The following is a 17,329-nucleotide window of genomic DNA, read 5'->3' as shown; positions in this document are numbered from 1 at the left end:
ATGCCTCAGAAGAAATATTTAAGCATGTTCATAGCAACATCGTTTGCAATAGCAAGAACTGGAGCCAACCCAATGTCCAAAAGTAAACTGGGCAAATAAATTGTGATATCTTCTTACAATGAAATACTATATGACAGAGGAACTGAATAGTCGAATCTCAGAAACAGAATGCTAAGTGAAAAAAGCAAGTTGCATAGGAATCATGCAGAATGATTCCACTTACAGAAAAGTTCAAAAACAGGCAAAACTGAACAGTGCAGTATTTAGGGCTACATATGTTTGTAATGAGAATTATTATTTTTTTAATTAATTAATTTTATTTTATTTATTTATTTTATTTTTGGCTGCGTTGGGTCTTCATTGCTGCGCACGGGCTTTTTCTCTGGTTGTGGTGAGCGGGGGCTACTCTTCGTTGTGGTGCATGGGCTTCTCATCGTGGTGGCTTCTCTTGTTGCGGAGCACGGCCTCTAGGCATGCGGGCTTCAGTAGTTGTGGCTCGCGGGCTCTAGGGTGCAGGCTCAGTAGTTGTGGTGCACAGGCTTAGTTGCTCCGCAGCATGTGGGATCTTCCCGGACCAGGGCTCGAACCCGTGTCCCTGCATTGGCAGGTGGAGTCTTCACCACTGCGTCACCAGGGAAGCCCTTGATAAGAGAATTATTAACACAAAATTACGGACTGTGGTTTCCTCTGGAGGACGAGGAGGGTATGATCATGGAGGGGCACATGTAAGGTTTCTCGAGTGGAAGACTTAGCAAGGGATGGAAGTCAGAATGGTGGGCTGAAGGACCAATTGCAGCTAATGACGCAAAAGACAGCTAGTGCAGTCAACTCGTTAAAGAAACGTTGCTGGAAATAGGAGCAGATTATATTCTCATAGAACAGTGAAAGCTGTCATTGGTAGAGTAGAACTTTTTTCTCATGAGGCAGAAGGAGAAGGTAGTGGGGTGGATGTATGAGGCTGGCTGTGATGGAGCTGGACAGAGGGGCAGAACGGAACTGAGGGCTGGGAGCCTCCCTCATATACAGGGAGCTTTAGGATTCTCCTTTCATTAGGTGTCCAAACACTGTGTGCCCACTTGGAGACAAGCAAGCGTGATCTCCAAGCAGCTCACCCACTGCCTGCTTTGGCTCTCATGAGGCCCCTCTGCCAGGAATTGCCATTAATTAAGGTCTGGGAACAACTGCAGACCAGTCAGTTCCCAGGAACATTCACATGTTGTACAGGCTGGCTTCTGTTCCTTTCAGCAGGATTAATATGCGAGTGCTCTGACTGCCCATGAATGTAACTTCAAACTCCATCTCATCTCAACCTTGTGGTGATGTCATAAAAGCCTCCCGGAGGAGTGGAGCACTCTAGCTTTGGTTGTTTATTCAAGGGACTAGCTAGGAAAAGTCTTTAATCTGGAAAAGTATAAGAAGGAAATGATCAGGTTGAAAGGTAATGGGTACTTACCTTGACCTTGGGGGTTCACCTAGAACTCAGCAGTGACCTGCCTGGAGAGAAATCCAGAGCTGATGAGCAGGGAAAGGAAATGTGTTCTAACAGCTTTAGATGGGGAGCGACAGGGATGGGGGCAAATCTGAAGAAAGCCAAAGGATACTCAGAAGAGAGGTTTCACACTCTGCCATGTAAAACCCTAGCTATGCCTTTGGGGTTGGGGGAAGTTCAGAAGCAGTGGAGGAAAATCAAGCACTTACCCTTTTCTGGTATGCATAGGGCTGTTTGGATTTCTCCTGCCTAATGTTCCCTGAAGGAGAGAGGGAGACAAATATCTTAAGAAAAAGTAGGAGATCATCATGTTTCTTTTCCCCTGGAAACCAGGCCTATTTCAGAGGGGATAAGAAAAATCCGGTTCAAAATAAGCTCAGGGAAGACCGAAACTCCATTCTAGGGTTCCCCACCTCCCTCTCCAGCTCTCTGCGTTCAGAGATCAGATACCTGTCGCGCTTCTTCAAAAGGTTGAATGAGGTCCTACTCATTCATACATTCGTTCAACAATAATTTACAGAGTGCTCGCTATGTTCAGGGAACTCCTCTAGATACTGAAGTAGTGACTGTGAAAAACAGACAAAACCAGACCGAGTTAATGGTATGTAAAGTGTGATTTGAATATAGGAGGCAGGAACGTTCAATGCTTTTGCTTGTTTCGTATGGGATGCTTCCGACAAGCTATTAACAGACAAGCTTTTTGGAATAAAGGCTTCCTTTCTTCTCTCCAGCTTTCTAATGAGCCTGGATCATTCATCATTGTTGTTCAGCTTCTACTGAGACATCCCAGTTAAGTGAACTACGAACATACTGAAATACACACTTGGCCACAGGTTGAGGGATGGTTTCTCCTCCCGAATCCCCTCTCCCTCCTACAAACCTCCTGGCAACCCCTGCCAGGAAAACCTCACCCAACTGCATCCGCCGTTCCTCTCACTCTTTATAAGGATGGCTCTCAGGAGGGCGCGGAAGGGGCAGCGGCCCAGCAGGGAGCTGGCTGCAGACCAAGGCCAGCCCGAGGGCCCTGGGGGCCCCGCCTCCCCTCGGGCCGCCGCCGTGCCCTGACCGGCCGCTGCGGGGCGCTGCGGCCCCAGCCTAGGAGTGCGGGCGGGGCGGGGAGGGGCGGGGCGCCGAGCGGGCGGCGGGCGCGTCGGCTCGGCCACAGGTAACCTGCGGGAGCGGGGAGCGCAGACCGGGGAGCGCAGACCGGCGAGCGGCGGCAGGAGGCGGCGGCGCTGCGTGGCGCCGAGGCCCAGGGGCCGCCGGAGCCAGCGGGAGCCCGTGCCCATCGTCTCACCTCGCCCCCCACCCTGTCGCCGGCATCGGTCCCAGCGGCACGGAGAGAAAGGTACCGTGTGACCTCGCCGGGTCCCTTCGAGACCCCTCTTCATCCCAGGACCGGCGTCCTCTACTCTCGGGGGGCCTCCGGGAGGACCGTGTCGCGGGTGGAAGCGCCCCCAGATCGCTGTTTGGGGAGGAGTCCCAGACGGAGCGCGTTGCCCCCTTTCCTGCGGCCTCTGGGGAAGCCGGCGCGGGAGGGGGGTCCTTTCTGGGGCACCTCCCTTGTCTCTTTCCTTCAGTTGCTTCCCTAGAATATAGAACTTTGGTGGGAGGAGGCAGAGAACTTTCTCGTCTTTGCACGTCCCCCTCCTCTTTCTCCAGTGAGCTCAAAGAGTTTGTAGAAAGGGGGGGTGGGGGTGGGGCGGGGGTCCCAGACCGGACGCGGAGGCCGGCCGTCTTCGGGCGTAAGGGAGGGTCCCCTCTGGTCGCCAGCGCCCCCCGCCGTCCCTGGGCCTGCGGGCAGGCCTCCGAGTGACCGGGCTCGGCTCGGACGCGACAGCAGCCTGACCCCTTCCCTCACCCCTTCGAGGACCACAAAGGGCTGCAGGCGCTGGATCGTGGGGCTGCCCTACCCCGGGGAGGTCCGCTCTGGCTGGACTTAAGCTCCGTAAAGAGTTAGCAAGTGGCATCTCCCCGGGCTCAAGGGAGCGAGCACGTTGTTTGGTTTGAGTTTAGACATCAGCTCACGGACACTTGTCTTGGAAATTTCAGTGTGGTGCTTCCGGTAGATTTGAGGGGCGGGAGGGGAAGTGGAGTCTTATTTGTGACCCGAGAGGGGCGTCGGTTTCCTAGAGTGGGTCAAGAATGTTTTCCCGGGGTTTCCCTGGTGGCGCAGTGCTTAAGAATCCGCCTGCCAATGCAGGGGACACGGGTTCAAGCCCTGCTCCAGGAAGATACCACATGTCGCGGAGCAACTAAGCCCGTGCGCCACAACTACTGAGCCTGCACTCTGGAGCCCGCGAGCCCCGACTACCGAAGCCCGCGTGCTCCGCAACAAGAGAAGTCACCGCGGTGAGAAGTCTGCACACTGGAAAGAAGAGCAGCCCCTGCTCGCTACAACTAGATAAAGCCCGCGCGCAGCAACGAAGACACAACGCAGACCAAAAAGAAAAAAAAGAATGTTTTCCCTAAAGCATGGTGAGATGTTTTAAGTGGTGGTTAAGAGATCCCCTTTGGGGTCATGAGATTGAGTCTTGATGCCACTTGTTAGGTGTGTGACATTGGAAAACCCACTTCTTTAAACCTCAGTTTTTAGAATTGTAAACTGGGTGTATTATACATAACCTGGTGGTGTGGTTGTAGAAATTAAATGAAATGATGCAAGTGAAAAGCTTGGCATAGCGCTCTTGAAGGTTGGGCATCCTTTTTGTGAGTCTGTTGGATGGTGATACTCATTCACGTTGAGCTCATGTCTGTTAGGCCAATGGAAGTGGGAAGCACTTGGGCAGTGAACACAAACACCCCTAGGTCCACGGTGGTCCCACAGTGTACTGATGGTCTCTGACGGAGTTTCCCATCCTTAAAATAACAGTAGCAACCTGTTGTTCTCCTGCTGTAGTAGGTGCTGGACTATACATAGTTATCTTTCATCGTCCCTAGCAGGTGCTTAGTATCTGGTAAATGAAGAATTTTTTTTTTTTTTTTGATTAGGGATATAAATTAAAATTGGAAGAGTTTTCTGCCCTCTAGGTTCTAAATGAGGAGGGGAGAGTGGAAGAAGGGTGAAAAGGAGTAAGAGCCCAGAAAACAACTGGTTGCATGTTGTTGGGAGGTATAAACCAAGGGTGATAACAAAATGCTAATTTGTTAACTCCTTGTTCGGTGGTGGCACCAAAAATTAACCTTAGCTTTCCACTCAAACTCATCAGCCTCTCCAGAGCCCCTCCAGATAAGCATATAATCCAAGTAAAAGCAGACGGCTTGTGATCCAACTCTGCTTAGAGATGAAGTACTCTTTCAACTCCCAAGGCCCTCGCATATTGAAATTCTGGTGCTGCCACTGTGGACTATATCATACATTCAGAAAGTATCAAATGGAGAGGTACAAATTAAAGAATAAGAACACAAGGCACACCCAAGTACCCATCACCCAGCTGAGGAACCAGAGCATCCTCAGAACCTTGCAGGCCCGAGCCCTCCTCCCTGTGGCATTCCACTTACCTCTCTCTCTCTCCCCAAGGAACTGATAGTCTGGATTTTGTGTTTATTTTCCCCTTGCTTTTCACACTTAATATCTTACATGAAAAACTCTGTGGAAGGGAAGTTTCCAAACAAGCCTTTCCACAATCACCTGGAGCATTCCTGTAGAACGTAAAAAGCAGGATATTGAGAGTAAGATGCAAACCACAGAAAGCTGAAAGTATCAAAAGTGCTGGGATGGGCAGGCTGGCTGTCAGGGTCTGCCCCCAGTTTCCTTTGGCACAGTTTCTGCGGGTGTGTTCTGTCTGTGTCGGGGAGGGCCAGTCTCTTCTAACATAGCTTGGAGGCTGTCATTTTGAAAGCTTTGCTTGAGTCTCTAAGAATTGGAAAAACAGTAATTTGTGTGCATGTGTTTTAGAAGTGTTTAAAAAAAATACCAGTTTTCCAGGGGACATTGTATGGGATTTGAAGGATTAAGCCAGCTGAGAGTGACCTTTAAAAACGGTTTTAACCTAAATTCTTCTTTTTCTGGTTATGATATTTGTGTTAGGGACCTTAAGTTATTTCTTTGGGCTGAATCACAGGTCTCCTCCGTGAATCTTACACATTCTGACATTTCTTGGTTAAGGCAAAGATTCCTAAACTTGGTTCATGGCCCCCTTAGTATCTAAGTAATTTTTTCAGTGTCCCTAGATTTAGGTAGTTAGTAGTAGTTAGGTTGAAATAACGTAATAAGTATTTATATCCTAACAACATACAAGCTGTTTGAAAAAAAAAGAATGCACATAAACTGAGAGAAAAATATTTATATCATTCTTAAATAACCACAGCCACAAAGAGGATGTGTGTGTGTGTGTGTGTGTGCTGCACACACAAACTTTGGGATCAGATTGGATCCCAATCTCATTTCCTGTCCCACATTAATTTTTCTGCAGCACTTGCTTTTTATCACAGCAACCACTGAAAACCCAAGCTTTGCAGAGATATGATGTCATTGATAGGAATGTAATGGGATCTGATGTTGAAGCTGTGGACTCCTCCAGTCTGTAGGTTCAGTGTCCAACGCATTGAGTACACTGTGTTTCCCTTGAAATTTTCAAAAATCCTACGTTTCCCCTGTGCATTTTCTACAGCTCCCGAGTGCCTTGGTGCACAGTTGGGGAGTTGTTGGTCTAAGGTAAAACCCCCTTCCCAAGAGAGATCAGTTACTAAGGAAGGTGTCTGCCTGAAGTAGCCCCAGGTTAAGCTTCTGGGTGCAGTGGGCTACATCTTGGTTTTCTCCTCTGTGTAAAATGGAGTGGCTAGAGCCTTCCTAATAAGGGTCATTCAGAGGATTAAACTAGATAACATATGTAAAACCATCTATTAAAGCCCTGGAATATAATGGAGTCTCAAGAAATGGTAGCTGTTTTAATGATTGTTAAATAGTACTAAATGAATGTCCAGTAATAGGTGTATGTCATTGCCCCTATTTAAGAATAGCCAGGAAAAAAAAAAAAAAAAAGAATAGCCAGTACTTGAAATCTCAACCTTAGCAAATAAACTATGAGGTAATTAGTTCACATTATAGGATGATTTATCATTTTCAAACAGAAAACTCTGGTGTACCATTGTGACACTTTTTGATTTTTCAGACCATCCTTGGAATACTCATTTTCATTTGCCACCATGTGCCCTGGTTTGGGGAGGAGGTCATAACTGATTGGATTGAGCCTGGACTTTGTCTTATGTCTTGGGAAGTTTGGACGTAGGTTACAGGCCAAGAAATGTTTCAAGTAGGATTTAATTTCCTCATATACTTTTGGCACAGAGAACAGATAATCTTTTCAGATGAAACAGTTTTTATTAAATTGTAGAGCATCCCATGATAATTCCTATCAATAAGTGGTACTTGTTAATCCTCCAAGGAAAGGCTGACTTGAATAACGATGTCACAGATGGCTGTCACGGTGCCTTTTAGGTAACATAGACCTTTCCTCCCTTGTCCTATTCCTTGCCCAGATCCCAAGTGTAAGCTAGGACCTGGTGATATTTTAACAATTTGTGAGAATACACTCAATAGTGATGTTTCCCTAGCATAGTTGTAGATTCTTATTGTTGCTTTCTTCAGTCATTTATCATTGGGAAGCCTGTACAGAACCATAGGTGATGCTTCCAAATTGACATAAAATTTTTTTCTGTTTGTTTTGGTTTATAATGTTGAGGGTTTTTTTCTCCCTCTATAAAATTTCGATATATGTTTGTGTGTGAGAAAGTATTTGATTCTTCTGAACTGATAATTCCATTTTTTCCATTTCATGCCCATCTATAAATTATCAGCATTATTTTTACTTAACATATTGCTCCTTTCTTAAAAAATAAGAATTTCTTATCTTGCCTTGGGTTAAGCTGATTATATTTAATAACATCTTTTTTTTAAAAAGTATAGCTGACTTAACAATATTATATTAGTTTCAGGTATACAACATGGTAATTCAATATTTTTATAGATAATACTCAACGCCTTATGGTTTTAGGGTATAAAGTAGAAAACTGCATTGTAGATAATAAAATGTGGGGTAGAATGAATTGCTTTCTTCTTTTTGTCTGCAACTCGTAATTAAAAGAAAATTGAGATTCAGAAAGTTTGAGCATCTATTTAACTATTAGAATCTGATATTAGGCACAAAGTGCTTGCAAAATGCTTGACTCTTTTTCTTAAAGGCTATAATCCATTTATAGTTATTATAAAATATTGGCTATATTCCCTATGTTGTACAATATATTCTTGTAGCTTAGTTTATACCTAATAGTTTGTATCTCTTAGTCTCCTACCGCTATACTGCCCCTCCTCCCTCCCTCTTCCCACTGGTAACCATTAGTTTGTTCTCGGTATCTGTGCGTCTCCTTTTTTTTGTTGTATTCACTAGTTTGTTGTATTTTTTAGATTCCACATATACGTGATACCATACAGTATTTGTCTTTCTCTGTCTGACTTATTTCACTTAGCATAATGCTCTCCAAGTCCATCCATGTTGCTGTAAATGGCAAAATTTCATTCTTTTTTATGACTGAATAATATTCCCATGTGTTTATGTGTATATATATATATATATATATATATATATATATATACCACATCTTCTTTATCCATTCATCTGTTTTTATTAATAAATTTATTTATTTATTTTGGACTGCATTGGGTCTTTGTTGCTGCGCACAGGCTTTCTCTAGTTGTGGCGAGCGGGGGCTACTCTTCATTGCGGTGCGCGGGCTTCTCATTGCGGTGGCTTCTCTTGTTGTGGAGCATGGGCTCTAGGCACGCCGGCTTCAGTACTTGTGGCACACAGGCTTCGGTAGTTGTGGCACGCGGGCTCTAGAGCACAGGCTCAGTAGTTGTGGCGCATAGGCTTAGTTGCTCCGTGGCATGTGGGATCTTCCCGGACCAGGGCTCGAACCCGTGTCCCCTGCATTGGCAGGCGGGTTCTCAACCACTGCACCACCAGGGAAATACTATCCATTCATCTGTTGATGGACACTTAGGTTGCTTCCATATCTTGGCAATAGTAAATAATGCTGCTATGTACATGGGGGTGCATGTATCTTTTCGAATTAGTGTTTTTGTTTTTTTCAGATATTTACCCAGGAGTGGAATTGCTGGGTCACGTGGTAGTTCTATTTTTAGCTTTTTGAGGAACCTCCATACTATTTTCCATAGTGGCTGCACCAATTTTCATTCCCACCAACAGTGAAAGAGGGTTCCCTTTTCTCCACACCCTCTCCAGCATTTGTTATTTGTGTTCTTTTTGATGATAGTCATGCTGACAGGTGTGAGGTGATAGCTCATTGTGGTTTTGATTTGCATTTCCCTGATGATTAGCAATATTGAGCATCTTTTCATGTGTCTGTTGACCATCTGGGAAATGCTTGACTCAATATCTTCATGTAAAACTAAGAAAGGGTATGTAAGGAGGAAAAGATTTAATTTAAATTTGGGAGTTTATTGGTAGCTGAATGGACTTAATTTCTACATCACTGATTTGTCTTCAGTTCCAGAATGGAGATTATGGGAAATATTTCTGTCCATGATAGTAAAAAGCGTTCTTTAAAAAAAGGTGAATTTGGGACTTCCCTGGTGGTGCAGTGGTTAAGAATCCGCCTGGCAATGCAGGAGACATGGGTTCGAGCCTTGGGCTGGGAAGATTCCACATGCCGCGGAGCAACTAAGCTCATGCGCCACAACTACTGAATCCCGCACGCCTAGAGCCCGTGCTCCGCAACAAGAGAAGCCACCGCAATGAGAAGCACACGCACCGCAACGAAGAGGAGCCCCCGCTCGCCGCAACTAGAGAAAGCCCGCGTGCAGCAACAAAGACCCAACGCAGCCAAAAATTAAATAAATAAATAAATAAATAAATTTATAAAAAAATAAAAAATAAAAAAAGATGAATTTAATGGAGATAGATATCAGCAGATAGTAACCAAGAATGGAGAAGTAGTTCGAAGTAAACTAATATTAATACCTAAACAGGAATCAGCAAGGCTTTTTTTTTTTTTTTGGTTTATTTTTGTTTTTGTAAAGGACATATGCTTTGAGAAATGTTTGTAAAAGGAATAAATACAAAAGAATAAGGTCAATTTTCCTTACAGATATTAAGTAGGTAAGAGGTGAAAACAGAACTTAGTTCTTTCAAGGTTGTGACCTTTTCCACCTTAGCTCTAGGAGCCCTGTTCTCCATCATCTTGTTGGGTTGGATGGAGGGGCACGTCCGGGGTCCTTGAGGAGGATGGAAGGACATTGGATGGACATCAGGAAACGTAGTGTAGTCCTGGCCACCAACTTGCTGTGGAGCTCCAGAAAATATCTCAGAGTCTCAGTTTTCTCTTCACTAAGAGGACTAGACCAAAATATTATTTTTTAAAAGGTATGGTTTTGTGAAATCATTCATATTCACAGTGTAAAAGCAACACTCTTTTTTTCCCTCACTTCTAGAGATCGGTGCCCTTGAATCAACCTGATGGTCTGTGAGCCAAAGAGAGCTAATGAGATTGTTAACCTGATGTAACCTGATGACTTCCTTTTATTATGAACATCAATAGCTTACTGTGTAGAGTCCTTTCAGACTATGTATGTGTGTATTCACATTTTAGAATATAAACCCAAAGTACCATCTTATTCTAAAACCTGATTCCAAGGTCAGAAAATTTATATTCATTTTTCAGTAAATTAGAGTTTTCAGTTTTTAAAAATGTCAGCATTTTATTCTAACTCTAGGAAAGTCCCAGGGGAATCTGATATACAAGGAAATTGCCTCTAGGTGGTGAGTTTTAGGAGTAGTGGGTGTTTTCCCCCCCTCTGCATCTTTATGGAAATTTTAAGGCTTCTTACAATGAACATATATTTAGTTTATAATCAGAAAAATAAATTAGTTAAAAAGTTTTAAAAATTATACAAGAAAATTCATTATTAATCAAATGTACTAAAAAAATACTTTGTTCCCGTAATGGAACTATTTAGATGTTCTAGTAACTAAAATATTTGCTTAGTGAGAGGTGAAAATGTAATGACATGAGATGGACCTATTTTTTTTTAAATTTTATTTATTTTTTATTTATTTATTTTTGGCTGCGTTGGGTCTTTGTTGCTGTGCGCGGGCTTTCTCTAGTTGCGGCGAGCGGGGACTACTCTTCGTTGCGGTCCGTGAGCTTCTCATTGCGGTGACTTCTCTTGTTGCGGAGCATGGGCTCTAGGCACGCGGGTTTCAGTAGTTGTAGCACGCGGGCTTCAGTAGTTGTAGCACAGGGGCTCGGTAGTTGTGGCTCGCAGGCTCTAGAGCGCAGGCTCAGTAGTTGTGGTGCATGGGCTTAGTTGCTCTGCGGCATGTGGGATCTTCCCGGACCAGGGCTCGAACCTGTGTCCCCTGCACTGGCAGGCGGATTCTTAACCACTGCGCCGCCAGGGAAGCCCGAGATGGACCTATTTTATCATGGTTAGATGGTAGTGATTTGAATTTGTTATTGAGGATGAAAAATAAATCATGAACAATTTGACTTGGAAAGTTTCAATTCAGATTTTTCACAAGACTGAAAGTTATTTCTCTTTCTTTGGCAGGGATAACATGTCTCATGCCAGTTTTTTAAAATTAATTAACTTATTTTTGGCTGCGTTGGGTCTTCATTGTGGTGTGCGGGCTTCTCATTGCAGTGGCTTCTCTTGTGGTGGAGCACGGGCTCTAGGCGCGTGGGCTTCAGTAGTTGTGGCACGCGGACTCAGTAGTTGTGGCTTGCAGGCTCTAGAGCGCAGGCTCAGTAGTTGTGGCGCACGGGCTTAGTTGCTTCGCAGAATGTGGGATCTTCCCAGACCAGGGCTCGAGCCCATGTCCCCTGCATTGGCAGGCGGATTCTTTACCACTGCACCACCAGGGAAGTCCCTCGTGCCAGTTTTTAAACTTACTTTCTAGCTAGAAAATACCAAGTGACCTGTAAGTCCCAGCTGAAATTCTGAATTTGACCCAATTTGGGTAGAATGTTGAGATGTATTATATACTGTTTTATATTATGCCATATGTAGTATAAAATATTCAAGTACCAAAGAGCAGACTTCTTGAGTAGGTATATATGGATGCATTTGAGTATCCTAGCTATGCCCCAGGCATCTTACTGGGTTAGATGCCTGGCTCTGGCACCTATTGGTTGTAACATTTTTGACGGTTTACTTAACCTCATTATGCCTCAGTTTCCTAGTCTGTAAAATGGGGATTTGAAACAGTTTTGTACTCTGACTGTGGTGGTAGTTACATGAATCTATGAATGTGATAAAATTCATAGAACTACACACACACACACACACACAAACACTGTGAGCCCATGGAAAAAGTGAAATCCAAATAAGTTCTGTAAGTTTACTTAATAGTATTATACCAGTGCCAGTTTCCTTGTTTTGATAATTGTACTGTGGTTATGTAAGATATTACCATTGGGAGATAGGGTACACAGGAACTCTCTGTATTATTTTTTTACTGTGATAAAATATACACGACATAAAATTTACCATTTCAGTAAGTTTTTAAGTATGCAGTTCAGTGGCATTAATCACATTCACATTGTCGTGTCACCATCACCACTGTCAGTCTCAAGAGCGTTTTCATCATCTTAAACTGAAACTCTGTACCCGTTAAATGATAACTCCCCCATCCCATCTCCCCCAGGCCCCTGGTAACCACTACTCTACTTTCTTTCTCTGTCAGTTTGATTCTAGATGCCTCCTATAAGTGGAATCATACAATATTTGTTATTTTGTGACTGGCTTATTTTACTTACTCTTAATACCTTTGAGGTTCATGGACTATTTTTGCAGCTTCTATGTGAGACTAATGTTGTTTCAAAATTAAGTTTAAAAAAGTAAAAAAAAAAAAAATCCCATTGATGGGGCCCCACTGCTGGACTGTACCAAGGCATAGAGGTTAAGAACAGTGCAGGATGGCTAGAAAGGCCAAGGAGTGACATTACCTCTCTTTCCTCCTCCTCCTTATCCCCAGTCATAGGAGAAGAGATGCAAGAAGTAGCTGTGTTCTCTCTTGTATAGGGAAGAGCCTGCATTATTTATTAGTAGGTTCCTATATCAACCTGAGGAGCAGCTATTAAATCTCCTACTAAAATAGGGATTCTTTTTGTTGTTGTTGTTGTTTTGATGTTTCTGAAAACATGCTTGATTTTTAAAAAAAATTTTTATTGGAGTATAGTTGACTTACAATGTTGTGTTAGTTTCAGGTGTACAGCAAGGTGAATCAGTTATACATATACACATATCCACTCTTTTTTAGATTCTTTTCCCATATGGGCCACTACAGACTACTGAGTAGAGTTTCCTGTGCTATATAGTAGGTCCTTATTAGTTACCTATTTTATATATAGTAGTGTGTATATGTCAATCCCAATTTCCCAATTTATCCCTCCCCCCCTTACCCCCTGGTAACATAAGTTTGTTTTCTTTTTTTTTAAAGGCATTATATTATTTATTTATTTAATATTTATTTATTTATTTGACTGCGCTGGGTCTTAGTTGCGGCACACGAACTCTTAGTTGTGGCATGTGGGATCTAGTTCCCTGACCAGGGATCGAACCCAGGCCCCCTTGCACTGGGAGCATGGAGTCTTAGCCACTGGACCACCAGGGAAGTCCCCATAAGTTTGCTTTCTACATCTGTAACTCTATTTCTGTTTTGTAGGTAAGTTCATTTGTACTCCTTTTTTAGATTCCACATATAATCATGTAAATATGATATTTGTCTTTCTCTGTCTGACTTACTTTGAAATAGGGATTCTTAACCTGAGGTTCATTGATGGGCTACAGATGCTCTAAGAGCTCCCAGAATTTAGGTGTAAGTATTTAAGTGAATGCTCATTTGTATATATGAGAGGGAAGACATTCCATAGCTTTTGTTATAGTCTCACATGGTTCCCTAACCCAAAAATGGTTAGTAAGCAATGCAAGAAAATGTTGTTTACAGAGCTCTACCCACTGCATAACAGGCTCTTTCACTTGGGTGTCTTAGCCCCTTTCAGTTTTCTGGTATATCTTTCCCCTTACCAACCTCCAGAGGCTTTCTTTCTGTTTAAACCTGGGAGAAGCGTGAACAATTCTTTTCCCTCAGAGCCTCCCGCCATTCTCTCCTATATCCTACAAACTCCAGGATCCATTCCTCAAGGGCCAGAGGAGCCCCATAGCAAACTATCTTGGAGTCCCTAGTGGGCAGATGTGGAACTAGAGTGTGTGCAGGACTCAGCCTCACAACTGCCATTTCTGTCCCTGCCCTCTTTAGGCTCCAGAAAAATAGGAAGAAAATAATACTTGAGGTACAGCTCTGGAAAACTCATGAAGTGGTCCTGAATGACTGAAGTTCAGTAGATTCTGCCTTGGGGAATGCAAATTTAATTTTCAGATTGTCTTCTGGTTTACACTTTATGTTTTAAATGTATTATAAATATATCATACAATACATTCTACCTTGTGGAGTATCCAGTGATTTAGGTGAGCTATTGCAATGATGTATTGTTATAAAAGATGTTAGTATCAGAATTTATTTATAAATAGAACTCTCTAGTCATTCAGACTGGTTTTTAACTCATATGAATGGATTGCATAAATGGGAAAAACTGTAACTTTCAAGTTTTTCTTATACATGTGATTCTTCAGTATTTGCATTCATCTTAGAAACCCTTCAATAAATTATGACTTGACTCATTTATCCAACTCAAAATATATTCTGTTAGGGTAGGCTAACTGCTGTAACAAACATCTCCAAATCTCAGTAGCTGAATCCAGTAAAAGTTTATTTCCAGCTCACCTAAAGTCCAAATAGGTTATTCCTGGTTGAGCAGCTCTCCTGGTTAGCTCTTCTGCAAGTGACTCTGAGATAAAGGCTCCTTCCATCCTGTTATACCATCATTTTCAACATGTGGTTTCTCGTGTCCCTACAAGGGGGAAGAGAGTATGAAAAACGCAACCAGATTAACTACCCTCACCAGCAAGTGAAGACATCACTTCTGCTCACATTCCATTGGCCAGAAGCAGCTCAGAGCCCCGCCTCAATTTATGGAGGCTGGGAGATATAGCGCCTGGCCAGACAGCTGCTTCTGAGCAATAATCATTTACTTTATTTATTTATTTAGTTTTTTATTTTTTGGCTGCACATGCAGATTCCGGGATCTTAGTTCCTTGATCAGGGATTGAACCCAGGGCCACTGAGTCCTAGTCACTGGACCACCAGGGAATTCCCAATAATCATTTACTTTAGAAGGGGAACAGAACTCTGGTGGATAAGTAGCCATCTTTTATATTAATATGCTAGTCTTTTTTTTTTTTTTTTTTTTTCTGCTGCCCCGTGCAGCATGTGGGATCCTAGTTCCCCGACCAGGGATCGAACCCAGGCCGCCTGCACTGGAAGCGCGGAGTGCTAACCACTGGACCGCCAGGGAAGTCCCTAATATGCTAGTCTTTTAACTGGTCAGTTCAGTGTAACTGCCTTCATATTATTTATTTCTCACTTTCCAAACAGCAAGTGTTATGTCTTTGTAGTGTAAAGTGTGGATGAGACCTTCATACAGGAAACAATTTTGTCATAATTGTTGAGCAAATAAAAATGGGATTAAGCCATCTAGTTTTGTACATTTATTAGGGAATGAAGGATATTTTATTTATTCAGAGTCACTCAACCCCCTAGAGAATTGTACATTTGAGAAAGATGGAACATTAGCAAAGAGGAAGATTAGCAAAGAACAACAATATGCATGTGTTATTGGGTTCATGCATGTTCTCATAGTAATTTAAAACTACTTCCAGCTGCTGGCAATAGGCAAGTATGAAAATTTTCTTCTTCAAAAAAAAAACAAAAGCAGTCTTCACCATGGGATGTATTACACAATCATAAATGTATGTGTCCCTTTTATTTGCTCTTTAAAGATCTTAATTTTTTAAAAAATTTATTTATTTTTGGCTGCATTGGGTCTTCGTTGCTGCGTGCGGGCTTTCTCTAGCTGTGGTGAGCGGGGGCTACTCTTCGTTGTGGTGCCGGCTTCTCATTGCGGTGGCTTCTCTTGTTGCGGAGCACAGGCTCTAGGTGCGCAGGCTCAGTAGCTGTGGCTCGCGGGCTCTAGGGCACAGGCTCAGTAGTTGTGGTGCACGGGCTTAGTTGCTCCATGGCATGTGGGATCCTCCCGGACCAGGGCTCGAACCCGTGTCCCCTGCACTGGCAGGCGGATTCTTAACCATGGCACCACCAGGGAAGCCCTACTTATTTGCTCTTAAGGAAAATTAATATTGTGAGATTTGGATCTGTTTATCTTATTTGCTTGAAGCCATTTTGTGCCTAGGAGGGCGCCATTTGGCTATATTCAGCATCCGACAGCTAGAAATGGAGAATATCGAGTGTGAAAGATCCCAGTACTTAGCTGGAGTCATGGAGAAAGTGGTCCACAACTTTAGTAGTTACACTAACTATACAGGCATGTCTTGTTTTATTGCTCTTCGCCTTACTGTGCTTTGCTTTATTGTGCTTCACAGATACTGTGTTTTTTACAAATTGAAGGTTTGTGCCACCCAGTATTGAGCAAGTCCATCGGCACCATTTTTCCAATGGCATTTGCTCACTTTGTGTCTCTGTGTCACGTTTTGGTAATTCTTGCAATATTTCAACCCTTTCCATTATTAGTATATTTGTTATGATGATCTGTGTTCAGTGATCTTTGATGTTACTATTGCAAAAAGATTATGACTCACTGAAGGCTCAGACAGTGGTAAGCATATTTTGGCAATAAAATATTTTAAAATTAAGGTATGTACATTTTTAAGACATAATGCTATTACACACTAAATAGACTACAGTGTAGTGTAAATATAACTTTTATATGCACTGGGAAACCAAGACACTCGTGTGACTTGCTTTATTGCAGTATTCACTTTATTGCAGTGGTCTGGAACCAAATCCACAATGTCTTCAAGGTCAGCCTGTAGTAGTGTTTCATTTACCCATTACTAGTTGAGACTGGGTTGTTCTACCTAAGGAAGAGGTCCCAATAATGAATATTTACCGTCTTTTAAGTCCTAATTTTTTTCTTTTAAAGTTACATTTTATGGTGCCCATGTTGGAATTAAAGATGCACTAGACCAAAGGTCAGCAAATTATAGCCATGGGCCAAGTCTAGCCCACTGCCTGTTTTGTAAAGTTTTGTTAGAACACAGCCATACTCATTGATTTACATACCGCCTATGGTTGCTTTCACACTATACTGGCAGAGTTGAGTAACTGTCACAGAGACCATATGGCCCACAACACCTAATGTATTTATTTAGTATCCCTTTATGGAAAGTTTGCTAACCCTTTCATTAGACCTAAAATTAGTATAACTTGGTTTGAGGTAACGCTGCTCCTACTTAGGATTTACTTAATCTCTGGCCCACAGTCGCCATCATAGTGAGGATAATAAAATCTACCTATCGAGGTAGTTAAAATAGACTTTAAGTGATCTTGGGCAGGTTACTCAGTTGATCTTCTAGTTAGCTATCTGCCAATCTGTCTTCCAGTAGGCTTCCTTAGACCAATCCGTTTCCAATTTACCATGTATAAGAATCATCTGGGAACTCTATTAAAATTCAAAGATGCCCACCCTCATTCCTTAGGTCCTGATTCATCAGGTCTGGGAAGATGCACGTGTAACAGGCACCCCAGATTCTGATGCAGGTGGCCTGGACTTCAAGTAACTCAGACCCTTGTGGCAACTTGTCTTTGGGTCCCTAGAAATAGTTTCTCTGACAGCTCCAGATATGCTTCTTGACTCAGCCAGAACTGAAGCCTTGCCTACTATATAGGAGAGCTTGGAACC

At 42.9% G+C, this 17,329-nt stretch overlaps 1 protein-coding gene across 2 annotated transcripts in view; it reads left to right on the top strand.

The window, feature by feature from the left end:
• The first annotated feature begins 2,750 nt into the window (after positions 1-2,750).
• Positions 2,751-17,329, top strand: part of ANKRD6 (ankyrin repeat domain 6) — a 208,847-nt gene continuing 194,268 nt past the window's right edge. For both annotated transcript variants that reach the window (XM_061206782.1, XM_061206780.1), the window contains exon 1: positions 2,751-2,837. The gene's annotated coding sequence lies outside the window, so the exon portion shown is untranslated. The remainder of the gene's footprint in view (positions 2,838-17,329) is intronic.

This window comes from Eubalaena glacialis, chromosome 12 (genome assembly GCF_028564815.1).
Source record: "Eubalaena glacialis isolate mEubGla1 chromosome 12, mEubGla1.1.hap2.+ XY, whole genome shotgun sequence".
In the NCBI taxonomy this organism is placed as follows: domain Eukaryota; kingdom Metazoa; phylum Chordata; class Mammalia; order Artiodactyla; family Balaenidae; genus Eubalaena; species Eubalaena glacialis.
Note: the sequence above shows the minus strand (reverse complement) of the source record. Positions and strands in the feature narration are given on the sequence as shown.